The sequence below is a fragment of the Triturus cristatus genome, chromosome 7, assembly GCF_964204655.1.
Source record: "Triturus cristatus chromosome 7, aTriCri1.1, whole genome shotgun sequence".
In the NCBI taxonomy this organism is placed as follows: domain Eukaryota; kingdom Metazoa; phylum Chordata; class Amphibia; order Caudata; family Salamandridae; genus Triturus; species Triturus cristatus.
The window spans coordinates 329563533-329576915 of NC_140590.1; the positions used below are offsets into that span (position 1 = coordinate 329563533).

A 13383-nucleotide genomic window follows, 5' to 3' on the forward strand; every position below is an offset into this window, starting at 1 on the left:
AACTAGCCAGTAGTGTAGCAAGAATGCTTGGGCACTGATGCAAGCAGGAACAAGCATTTGCAATGCATTAGGTCTCGCATTTACGCGAGTTTGAGCTATTGACATTGCAAATAACAATGCCTATTGGCATTGTCATTTACAATGCCAATAGCTTTAACTCGTGTATTTGACAATAAACGTGTATTGGAGAAGTGAAGGGAAAGAAAATTGATTGGATGCGGAGGTCCGAACTGGCGGGGTCTTGACCCTCAATTGTTTCAGATGCGGGGGGCTTCCTCAGGGAATAGTCCATCACCTAAGTGTTTGTGTGTGTTTCCTCTTCTGAGCATGGGTTGCAGAGGCAGTGTGTGCATACAGGATGTAGGGACTTCCAGTAGTGTCAAAATATCGGTTACGATGTCCCGCTCTCTGACATGTTCATAGTTTTGAAAGAAATGTTCATACAATTTTCGAATATTTCTTGGACGAGCACACCTGAATGAAGCGGACCCTGTGCAGATAGTGAGTGCTGCAAAGCAGGGCTGGCAATTACAGTGAGCAGAGAGCGAGGCTCTTTATCAAAGAAGAGATGAGGGTGAAATGCATCTCGAGTACAAGACAGCTGTTTGAATAAACCTCTCCACTTTCTAAGGCACTTCAGGAAGCGACATGATTGCTTTGCTCTCTTCTCCTGTCTGAATGCCAGAAATACAAACGGAATGATGTCTAAGCAGCTCGCTGCACGCCTCCGAAATACTTGTGCATTGGGGATTATGTGTTTTTGTGCCAGCTAAACAATGCAGTCTTGCAAAGCAGTCATGTTTTGGGCTCGGGAAAAGAAATTAGAAAAGAAATTGAAGAGGGGAGCTACCCCAATGTGCAACACACAACGGGACGAGGGGTAAGTAATGGAAAATTTACAAAATGTCCCTATTTAGATAAATTAGAATTGCTTATGGACAGGGTACTATAGTTGTTGGAACAAATTATTCGGGTTTATGCAAACACTGTACACAATAAAAGCACTTTAGGAAAACTCTATGTGAGACAAAATCATTAAAAATTATCATTTATTTCCATTCATATAGTGACAAATAGACAGATACCTATAACTCCCATTACTGGGTTACAATCTATAATCCTTATAAAATGAGTTAGTTCAATACATTTAAAACACAAGAATTAAAAGTCGACGCAGCGTTTCGGTGTTGTGTGCAATATTTCACCTTCTTCAGGACTAAAAAAACTGTTGATTTCATCTAAAACAAAAGAAAAAATTATCCATTTAAACATTTTTATATAAAAAAGTGCAAATTAACAAAATGAAATGACAGTGTTGCCCTATTCTTTCACAGTAACCTCTGTCTTTTGACAAAAACTACCACATTGATTATCTAAGGTAGCATTTTATGTATCTTCTAGTATTGACACTGAATCTTCTATCTCGCATATCTCTTGTAAATTACAATATAATCAAAACTGCATACCTCATCTTAAATTTGAGAGTGTGTTAGGAAGTGGAGGATGACCTTCCAGTTTCGAATTCCTGACAGGTTAAATAATTTTACCTATATTATAAACAGAAATCACTTTTAGATAGGACTAACCATTTCATTTGTTCTATTTATTTATTATATTTATTATAAACAAAGGTTGGCATACCTGAATTATATATAAAAGTCTTTCTTTTTATACCACGAGAAGCCACCAAAATTGAGTATTGTTTCCTTTTATTCCCGGACACCAGAACTACTTAAAAATAATCGTTTTTTGTAGTCTCTGTTGGGAGTTAAATGAAGAACCTTGTTAGCTCAACCACCCCCTAGTGACACGTTTATGTATCTGGAATCATGCTAAAATCTCTCACCTTAGTTTCGAGAGCAGATCAGACTTTATTGTCCTGGTTATAGATTCTTTAGGATGGTAACTTTGCATCAGGTAGAAGAAGTTTCAATTTTCTTCAGTCTCATAGACTGCCTAAATATATAAGTTGCGTATCATATAATCGCTAAAATGACATATAAACACCATTATATAATTGCTATACATAGGCACTCAATGTTTTCATCTCGATTAACACCCTTAGTCCCGGGTTATTATTATTGATTGCCAAAATCCCTTGTTCTTTAAATATGCAACTTCCGGGTTTTTGTCTTTGTGTATCTTTATCGTTTCTTGGATTACATTGCATATTAGTTGAGTTATCTGCAATGTGTTATATATAGGGAAAATAAAGTCAGCTAAATTAGAACAAATATTGACTATTGTTAGGGCTAAACACATAGAGCAGGGCGGGTTAAAGAAGAACGCCTCATGCATGCTAAATGCTATAATCTAGCTACAGCCTTGTGGAGTTTGTTGCCGCTTACCTCGTCACGTTAATTCGGCCTCCCTGCTCTCGTGGTACATCTAAATCGGGTTTACGAAAGGATTGCAATTTCAATTTGTTTTAAACCCGTTTAACCGGATGTGTTATTGACGTAATTTCCTGACAGATCAGCTGCTAACACTGTGTCTGTATATCTATCTTGTTTCTAAGTGACAGCGGCGGCCATTTTGTAGAGGACAAGGGCTGATGCAGGGGATAGTATAAAACAGAGGAAGCTAAGCATTAACCGCTTTTTTAGAATTTCTAATGTTGCGTATTGTTAAATCGTTATTATATTCGTCCTGTCTTAGTTGGGTTATATATATGAGAGTATATTTATGATAACGATATATAATGTTTTAATACAACAACAGTATTTGCCACATGGGTGCTAAAGCCTTGTTTCAATCTAGAATTAAAAAATCAATTAGTCATACACGGTACATTTTATTTATTTGTCCATGCAATGGATTACAAGGTAATGCTTAAAAATAAAGGAAGCCTTAAGGAAATCGAGCGGCCATCTTGGGGTGCCTGAAATGATAGACACATAATGGAGTACTTAAATTGATAATCACATAATGGTTTATCCAAGATTGAAGGAGATAGTATCCACTACTGTATTTAACCTAATCCTATAGGGCTCCAAAATTCTAGCTCGTAGTGGCCCCAGTTGGAGCGTAGGGCCACAACTGGTGGATTTCGATTACCCCTCATTCATTAATTGCTTGGCTCAAGATAAATAGAAACGAAATAGGGAAATAAGGGTATAGCTTATTCTAAAGAAATCACAATAATCTCTCCCAGTCCTCCCTATTATTTAATCCATTTTTGTGAGTATCAAAACGTGACATGAAATATTGATCACGTTTCTTTCTTTTTAGGGCTACATCGCCGCCTCGTGTGTCACAGAACATAGTTTCTATGCCACACCATTGCAGATCTTCTATTGAATGGTCGGCCTCTAACCAATGTTCCACAAGTGGAGCTGTCATTCTTTTGGTTCTAATTGCAGATTTGTGTTCAGTGATCCTTGTTCTAATTTCACGTGAAGTTTCTCCAATATATGCTTTCTTGCAGGGACAGACTATCATATAGATGATGTTACGAGTTCTGCAATTTATCAAGCTTCTTGTGTGGTGCCTATAACCATTATGAGTTATACAGCTGCCGCTCTTGATGTTGCCACAACTCTTACAGGAGTTACAAGGAAAAGTACCGACAGGAAATGAAGTATTATTAATGGTACTTTGTTTGGGTGTCCTGTTCTCTCTATATGTATGTACTAATTTGTTCCGGATAGTACAGTTTCTTCGGAAGGAAAACATTGGTCTTGTTAAATTAGTATCATTTCTATCTCTAAGTAACGGCCAATTCCTGTTAATAATGTTTTTAACCTTATTGCTGATGCTACTAAAGTTTGTTACAAAAATTAAGGGTAGATTTTGAGAATCCGTATTTTTATTCTCTTTTTCTCTGAATAACGAATCTCGATTGAAATATTTCGCTCTTTTATAGGCCTTGCATATAAGATTTTTGGGGTATCCTCTATCTCTCAATTTTTGTGATAGTGCATCCGAATGTCTGTTAAAATCATTAATGTCAGTGCAATTGCGGCGTATTCCTAAAAATTGTCCAAATGGGATGTTGTCCCTTTGGCACATGGGATGGTTACTTTGGTAGTGTAACATAGTGTTACGGTCTGTTGGTTTAGTAAAAAGCTCTACTTTGAGTTTACCATCCAAATGTTTTATTGTAATGTCTAAAAAATCGCACTGTGTCCTATCCATAGTGGATGTAAATTTAAGATTGGCATCTCCTAAGTTTAACTAAGTGATAAAATCCTTAAGTGATTCGATGGCCCCGCTCCATATGAAGAAAACATCGTCAATATAACGTGACCAATAGGAGATGTTTTCATAGAACGGTGCCGCCGAGTTGAAGATATGTTTCTCTTCAAAATTGGCTACATATAAACAGGCCAGACTGGGAGCACAGGTGGCCCCCATGCTGGTACCTTTGATTTGTTTATATAATTCTGTACCAAATAGGAAAATATTGTTTTTCAAGATGACTTCCACACAATCAATGATAAACGATGAATGGGTTGATAAATCACCGTTTTCATCTTGTAACAGACCCTCAAGCATTTGTACTGTGTCGTTTTGGGGTATATTTGTATAGAGGGCTTCTATATCAAGCGTCACAAGCCATTGGTTGACTGGTTGGGCTCGGGAAAAACAGGAACATAAAACGAAACTGGCTTAGCGAGATAACGGGGAAGATTGCAAGACAGCAAGGATGTGATAACAAGCAGGAAGTGGGATAAGGGAGGGGGTGGCAAATGGTGTGCACTTTCGCGGCCGCTTTGATGTTCTCAGTGGCCGCGCGGCTCACTGAGAATATCAAAGCGGCGGCGAAATGATCACACAGGCTGCCAAATGGTGCGCGCGCCCGGCGGGTGCACAAGCACTGGTTTGCACTTCCAAATCCCTGTTTTACAAAAGCTCTCGCGAGAGCAGCGCTAAAGCGCTGGCTCAGGCGAGACCTAAAAATGGCCCTTTGACTGCTGGCGGGGTGACAATATGTAGCAATTTTCACGGTATAATGTGCCCCTCTGGAGTCCGGTGCCGCTGCGCCTGCTGTTCCAATTGTAGCTACGCCCCTGTCTGTCTACTACTTGTCTGCTTGACTGTGCTATACCTAGAGTGCCACGGGTTCACAGGGGAGAACGTGGTACTACAGCGCTAGTACCACAGTATGAGTGGTGGTCCATGGAGACACGTCATAAAGAAAGAACATGATCTTCATATAATGGTGCTCAGTAAACACGGGCTTGTCCAGGACCCCAATAACATGCATTTATTTAGATGCTGATAGCGTTTTTTTTTTCGAAATCCGGGTGTACTGTTTCATGTTGAAAGTCTATTTTATAGTGATGCGTATTTTTTTTTATTATTGTTTTAAAAAAAATCTATTCTACGTACTCTTTTCTACCTTTCAATTGTTATTTTTCAGCTGGTTGACTTTGGTTTGCCTATTCTTTCCGACTGGCATGCGTTTGTTTAATTGGTTTCGTTTTCTATTTTGTGTGTTGCAAACGTACTTATCATTATTGTAGTTTTCTGAATTCTTTTGGTTCCACTATATTTTTTTTCTGAAACGGTTTGAACTCGTGATTTTCATTGCCTTTCAGTCCCGACGATCTTTTGAAACCATATTTCATCTCCCGGTAGCATCGTTCACGTAGCTGGTGTTCACTCATTTAGCTTCCCCCATTGGTAAGCACAAAGACACCTTGCAGGATATGCAAAGGCAGCTCGGATCCTCCAATTGGAACTATCCTTCTCGCCGCCCTCTTTCCGATACATAACAGAATTTGGTGTTCGGCGCCTCAACTCCCGGAAGGAGGTTGGCGGGAATCTGGCCAATAGGATACTTTAGAACACATACGCCTCCCTGACGCTAGTCACGTGATGTGATGTGTAATTACACCCCATGTGCTTTTGTCCTGTGTCAGCCGACCGGCTCAACTGCTCAATCCAGATATACTTATCTGCAGAGTGTTTTTGTAGATAATCCTTTGCTTTGCATAGCAACGCATAGTAGTGCTTGCATTCATTTTCTACTGCGAGCGTGATTACTATTTAAAAAAAAAAAAAACCTTTAGATTATGGATTGTGACCCATGAATGTGGAGTTCACCAATAATTATACCCATTCAATAATATATACTTTGAATGTAGCCTATTTCTGTGTTTGTCACTGTCGTATCTGTGCTCGCCCGTGCGTATTGAGGTGGGAATATCAGGGCCCGGCCTTGTATATGTACATTTCTGTGGGAATGTCACTTTGTATATTACAATATTAATTTTAAGCATTGGCAAAGCCAGTAGTCCTGCCTTGCATTTTGAGACACGACAAAAACATTAGAAAATCCAGATGTAGTGAAATCACAAAACAGAACGATTACTTTCTGTTTACTGTGCATCTATGAAAGTCTACAATGCGTGATGAATCAATGCAGTTTTTGTGATGTAGCATAGTCTTTCCTCCATTACAAATGTAAGCACTATGTAGAAGACGGAATAATACACCAAATAGCCAATAGCATGAGGTGAGACAAATACTGTCCTGGTTGGAGCCAAAGTCCACACTGTCTCTGTGGGACTCTAAGCAAGCAACACCATGTAGGGTGTGTGGTGGGTGTGTAGAAGGATGTTGTTTTTGTTTTTATCCTATGTGAGAAGTGTTTCCATGTCATGCGTGATGCCTACCTAGGTGTGGTTATCGTGTTTTGGGATGCAGTGCGTAGCAGTGTGTTGGATGATGAAGTGTTAGAGACAGACAGGCACTTTTATGTTTTTCAGCATGCTGGTAGCTTTGAGCATCTCTGCAGGTCCCTTTATGTTTTTTTCGTATGATATAGTGTGCTTAAGCTGGTTACTGCACTGGGTTGTCCAATCTGAGATTTTTTAATATGAGTGTTATCCTGAACTGGCATAGTAGGAGGGAGAGAAGTGGAGAGATCTGTTGGGATGGACATTTTTATTATCATACCATATCTCTGGTGTCTATGTGAGATGCAAAGAAGCAGCCAGCTATTTGAGACATGCATTGAATGGATTATATTAAAGTCCTCCAAAATTGTCCAGTAATGTGTGACAGATCTTTTCAGTAAATACATGCCTGTTCACTATGTCGATTTTAAATTATTGGTAACAGTAGGTTAAAAAGCAGCTGCCCCTTAAGCCAGATCGAAAATCATCAGTTCTGTGTTTAGCATATTCAGTGGAACATTTTTCTCTGCAACTAGAAGTAACCAAATGAAACAAGTGCTCATGTTATCAACCTCGCAAGGATGAAGGGCTGAGTAGACTTAGCCATGGCTTGAACCTAAGCAGTATACAACAGCACTCTATTGCTTCTTGGTGCATAAATAATGGGTGTTATTGGATTTTAAATCTCTCATATGACATGGTCCTTGTGTAAATCTTTGTAAACAAGAAATAAAAACATGACTGCTTAAAAACAACAAACACAGTTTTTTGTTAAAGATATCAAGACATAGGGTATAGTGGTCCTTGAAGCTGATGATGGATTGGTGAAGGCAGTGCAGCCTATGATGAAATAACCATGAGAAGTAGCACTGGGAAAAAAAGTAGTTATAACACATTTTCTCAGGGGAGGTTGTGTTACAAATCTTTTCATGATTGGTGTTGGGACGCCAAAGTCCTCTACATGGTAATGGACGTGTACTCTTGTCCTGAGTGCCCAACTGTACTGATGTCTGGACCCCTAATACTGATTTTTGTTGTCATAGGCAAACACAAACAATGTGTGTTTCCCATCATGACATATGCCTGTGAGAACACAGAACAGCTACAGTATTGAGTAGTGCGCACAGAGTGAATGTGTGTGCTGAATGTATGTGTGTCTGTGGTGGCACAATACATGGTGGCAACAATACTGGATTGCATGTGTGCTGTGTACATACACTGAGTGCAAGTATGCCTGTAATAGTACATTGCATGGAGGACCCTAGGTTCCTTTTTGGGAGGCCCAACCATGCCTGATAAAGACACGAGGAGGTAGAGGACCTATTTGTGGAATGCTGCATTCCTGTGAGCTTTTTGGGATACACTGCAAGAGGTCGAGCGTAGCTCCCCCTGAACACTTCAAAGAATGCTCTTTGATTCAGTGAGAGATCACAAGGAAAGGGCCTAGACACATCTCAGGAAGAAGATGTGGCCATCAAAAGGATCATAAAGAATGGAGCTGAGAGCCCATCATTAATCTTTTGGTGCACATATCACTGTGGCTGACACCCAGGTGTGAACTCCAGTCACTCCGATGGCCCGTCTTGAGGGACTATCAGCTTCAGAGTCTCTCTGCTATGACAGACAGCTTTTCAAGAGGAAGAGTGAGAGAAGTATGTACTTCAAAAGAAGCAGACCCCCATCACTAAACTTCACAGACCCTGTCCGCATGTCATATTTGATGTCTGGAAATGGGCTGTAAGAAGGGGAGGTTGTGACCCCTGCAAAGCAGCCAGACAAGCTGTGTGAGGAGCGGAAGCTCTGCAAGACCTCTGCCTGTGACTGGGACTGGGGGCCAAGGCCTGCTAGTCTTCCGGCTTGGTGAGGGGACATCCCCAGGTAAACCAAGATCTCCTGCTCTGGAGCCTGGAGCACCAGCACCTGCCTGCTTGCCCAGACCAGTGTGCCCTATCAGGAACTATGAGGAAGAAGAGAGCACTGGAGGGAGCGATGTCCAGTATTGAGTTCTGTCAAGTGGACTTCCAATGTGAGGAGATGGCTGCTGCACCAATTCGGTCGTTGCTTGTGTGGAGACTGTGTTGGTGACCCCGTTTGCCAGGAGAGAACCATCATGAAGATAGTCATGTGAAGATTGCTGTGCGTTAAGGACTGAGCCTGTGGGGGCACTGTTGTGGTGACCCTGCATGCCAGGAGGGGGCAGCCGTGGAACGACTTCCTTGCAGAGAAGGGCTTGAGCATGTGTAATGCTGTAGCGGTGACCCCATATGCCATTGTGAGTACTGCCGTGCAGAAAAGGACAAAGCTTTGTGGGGCAGTAGTACATCAACCATGTAGAGGGTCTACCGGGAGTAATCATGCCGCATAGATCAGGCAGGAGCCCATGAACTGCAAGTAGAAATGACCAGTGCTTAATTTGAGCCGGTGGTTTCCAGTGCTCAGCACTGCCATTTAATAGTCAACACTGGTGCTTGTAACAGTCTGTCACAAGGTGGCGCTGTCTGGCTAAATTTAGAGATGGCCACAACAATAGTTAATTATTAATCCAATATACATAAAAAAAATGGCTATTACCTGCCACCCAAGCCATTCTTATAGATTTCGGGGGCCTGGAATAGACCTAATTTTCACACATATATTTGTGTGATAGTCAGTAGTTTTGTTGTTACTATCATTGGCCTCGTTGGCAGGGGCAATGTGTGGTGCAAGCTGCAGTGATAAGAGCCCTGTTACGTATTTTTTTTAAATAAATTAAGCTCTGGCTGTGAATCGTAGGTCTCCAGGAGAAACGAGGACAGCACCTGCCCTGACCCCGTGGATCGAATGAGGACGGCATGAAAGTTCAACCACCTCAACATTATCGAGATTTTGAAAATCGGAATTACTCCACTTTCCCCCTCTCGGGGAGCGTAGACTCTTACCTTGCAGGAGGAGCATGAATACAATTCTGATAGCTGCTGGAGCATGTCTACGCAGGCTCAGAGGAGAACTTGCGCCTGCCTGGTACTGCACGATGCTCACATGCAGCCGGCACACCTGAGAAGGAATGGAGCTGGTGAGAGTGCCCACGGACAGGCCACCCTCTAAAATGCAGAAAGCTTCTTCTCCGTCAAAGCAGGTAAGAGTGTGACATGCCTACCGGGCCCTGGGAAACTCGCTGCTATGAACGCTAAAGCGCACAAGACACATTTAACTATAATTAAAGAGTCAGAGTGGACTGTTGAATTAAAGACTTGCTAGTGAGCATTCCCTGGATGCAGCCACGAGTGAATGGGGAATATCCCCAATCACATAGCAAAGAGCGGGTGGCAGAGGGGCTTGCCAGTAAAATACTAGAGCTGTGACCTTGTGTGTTGTTGTCTGTGAGTGTCGTAACTTTCCTTTGCATGAGTATAGTAAGAAATAAATACTTCTTTTTGTACAAAAATAAGTATCAAGCTGGGCATTGATTTATTGCCGCTGCTGGCCACTGTTTGAAGTATTTGCCAGGTTCACTAACCTGTATCCACACCTCCCCCCTACCCCCGTGGGAGCCTTAGACTGCTCGTTCATATCTACAACTGAGATTACAGTGCTGCCAAAGGGGTACTTGAACCAGTTTCTAAGGATCCATAGTAGGTCGGGCCCTGGGACATCTGGAGTAAACTGCTTCAACCTAGACGTTTGGGCCCTGTAGCCACTGCATGACCTGTGATCCTCTGAAGAGGGTCTTGACAACTTGTAAATATTGCACTAGGGGGCATATTATCAAGAAACGGCGTTAAAATTATCACAGCTTTAGCGGCAGAAAACTGCCGCTAAAGTGGCGATAATGGGCTTGATAATATGCCCTTGAGAATTTCCATAGAAGCCCATGTTCTGGTGTCAACATGGGCTTCTATGGGAATTCTCTGCAGCATATTAACAAGCCCATTATCGCCGCTTTAGCGGCAGTTTTCTGCCGCTAAAGCGGCGATGAGTGTAACGCCATGCTTGATAATATGCCCCCAAAGCACTGAGTTCAGCTGCGGAGGCCTCATCCAGAATACCGTGTACCGTTCTGTAGACCTCATCTAAAACACTGCGTCTAAACCTGAAGGGCTCATCCAGAACATTAAGTACAGTTGTGGTGGTCACAGCTGAAAAAGTGAGTAGAATTCTGGAGGCTGCATTGTGTATGGTTTTCGTTGCTCCACCTGAATTGAAGTGTGCATTTCTAGAATATTGTGACTAATGTTTGGGTCAACACCTGTACTATCTGTCTTGTTAAAGAGGGCACTCTTTGATCCTCTTTTTGAGACCCCATCTATAGCACTGTTTCTAGTTCTTTGAGCCCCATTTAGAATATTTTATTTATGTCCAGATTCCAGATCTCTGCTATTTTATCTAGTTCTAGACACTTACAGTTCACAGTCTTTGGTAGTCAGGAAGGAATGCCACCCACCTACCTTGAGCCCTGTTTGAGGAGGGGGCTACAGGGCACCATTGCTGCCGATTGGGCGTGAGGAAGGACACTACAACTTCCAGCAGCCCTGAGCGTAAGAGGCTTCCAGGCATGGCCGCGCACCCCTGGTTCCTGCTGATAAGCACAGTAGGACACCCGCTGTGTGGGCCGCACCTGGGCAAAGCCAAGGCCAAGCTTGGGCCCACTTGCGCCTGTCTGAGACTGAACTAAACTGGGCTGGGCCATCCCTCTGACATCGAACCTCTCCCATCAATCTCATTTGTAAGTGATAATAATGCAAAACAAATCTCTGAGTGGTGTTTGCACGCAGGTAACCGGGGAGTTTGTCACCCTTCTTTAATTGGTTTGTTTTTAAGGCGTATGTGTGGGCCGTTTGTAGAGTAGAGTTGGGGTCAAGGGCAATGACAACGCAAAGACATGGGCAAGACAAAAGCGAGACCTTCTACATAGGTAGGCCCATGCAGCAACCTACAGAGGAGATCAGGCCAAGTTAATACGCTCACTAATTACTTGACTTCTGTACTAGGTACTCTAACTGAAGAAATAAATACCACGGAGGCCGAAATATCGCCACTGCCACGACTCTCACTCAATAAAGGCTAAGAATATGTAGAATACATTTACAGAACACACACAGCCCAATCTACCCCACACATTAGGGGGAAGATGAAAGAAAAGAACTATGATAAATCCTTGCATGATGGAAGGGGACGAGGTTATTACGTCTGACGTGGCCCATACAACAGAGGGGCCAACCTCACGCCCAGCTACAATATTCCCCCAGCCAAGAAAACGAAGAAGCAACAGTAGTATCTCAAGGGAATGATGAACATTGTGGCAACGTGATGGGCCTGGAATCTGATACACCCTCACAGGAACCTCAGAGGCTCCAACTAGTTCAAACAGATTCTGCCCAAATTGGCCCAATGGCCCTTCAAGAGCCCGAGCAGGCTGCATTCCATCTTGAATAAGTGGGTTAGGGAGCTATGCATTGAAGCTCTCAATAAAGACTGGTGGGCGAAAAGTATATATATGCCCTCTGTAAGCAAATATATGATGTTGTCCCCACCCTGGACATCTCATTGTATCTCAAATGTTACCGAAGTAACCTTGTAACATTTTTGTTGTTGAGATTTAGATTTGGTTTGTATTTTGGTTTAGTTACCTTTCGAAAGGTAAATGACTGCTCTCCAGTGCAAGTGGACTGCCCATGCCTGGGTACCACAAAGCAATGCCTTTTACACATCCTAGTCTTTTGCACCTCTTACAGTGCTCCAAGGACACATTTTATTATACCTCTTTTATGAAAACATGGCTTTTTAAACTGTAATAGCGCCCAAAATTGTATGTAGTCTATGGACCATGAAGAAGTTATTGACTGTGTGGTCGCATTTTTAAGTAGTGTTTAATAATTGTTTTATGACTGTATTGATGAAGATATGTAGAGATGAACTTTAGCAGTAGTTAGAGCACCTTAACATATTAATATTTACATCCCTGTTAGTAAACAGGTATGTTTAAATGATGTTACCTCATTCCTTATTTTTGAATCTATTTTATTTTTTAGTGCACAGTTTCAAGATCGCACGGAAAAAATGATCTGCGAGCAGACCCAACAAAGAAGGGATGGTGATGCATTTTATAGCTTTGTATTGTCATTTACAATTATGAATGTCAACAGTGTTGAGTTGTTTTTATATGTCATGTATGTCATGTATACGTATTGTTTTTATGCACACTTTTATGGTTTTGTATTCACTAAAACAGAATAAAGTATTTAATTAATGTATCTAGTTCTAGAGACTTAATCTTTCGAATGTGTCCACTTCTTGAAACCTCATCTATCATGGTGTGCAGTTATGAAGTCCTTATTTGAAGTTGTGTGCACATTTCTAGAGTGCCCTGACAATTGTGTTATTTGGAAACCAGACTTGCAGTATTTTCTCCAGTTCTGGAGACTACATCTGTATTACCATGTCCAGTTATTGAGGTCTTTTCTGAAGGCTTGATCCAGTGCTAGCTACATCTTCTGAAGTATTGTGTCTAGTTCTGGAGGCCACATGTGCAGTGTCATGTCATGGAGGTCTATTCTGGAAAGTTGTGTTCAGTTATAGAGAACCCATCTATATTACTATGTACAAGGCTGAAAGGCACATGTGTAATAATATGACTAGTTCTGGATGTTGTTTTTGAACATTGTGTCACATTCTGGCTTCCATATCTGCAGTATTGTTGTCAGTTCTGGAGGCCAGATTTGGAGTTTCATGTTCAGTTCAAGAGGCCACATCTACAGGACTGATTATAGTTCCATTTGTA

At 41.8% G+C, this 13383-nt stretch overlaps 2 long non-coding RNA genes across 2 annotated transcripts in view; one reads left to right on the forward strand and one right to left on the reverse strand.

Annotated features, from left to right (window-relative positions):
* The window catches only part of LOC146809596 (uncharacterized), a 63188-nt gene extending 50332 nt beyond the window's left edge, over positions 1-12856 (forward strand). The window contains exon 2 of the long non-coding RNA XR_014966464.1: positions 12635-12856. This is a non-coding gene — a long non-coding RNA (uncharacterized LOC146809596). The remainder of the gene's footprint in view (positions 1-12634) is intronic.
* LOC146809597 (uncharacterized) lies at positions 1143-2421 on the reverse strand. The gene is made up of 5 exons (XR_014965570.1): positions 2349-2421; positions 1847-1956; positions 1642-1758; positions 1467-1547; positions 1143-1238 (listed from the first exon to the last, which is right to left on the reverse strand). It is a non-coding gene; the product is annotated as an uncharacterized LOC146809597 (long non-coding RNA).
* Positions 12857-13383: the final 527 nt, after the last annotated feature.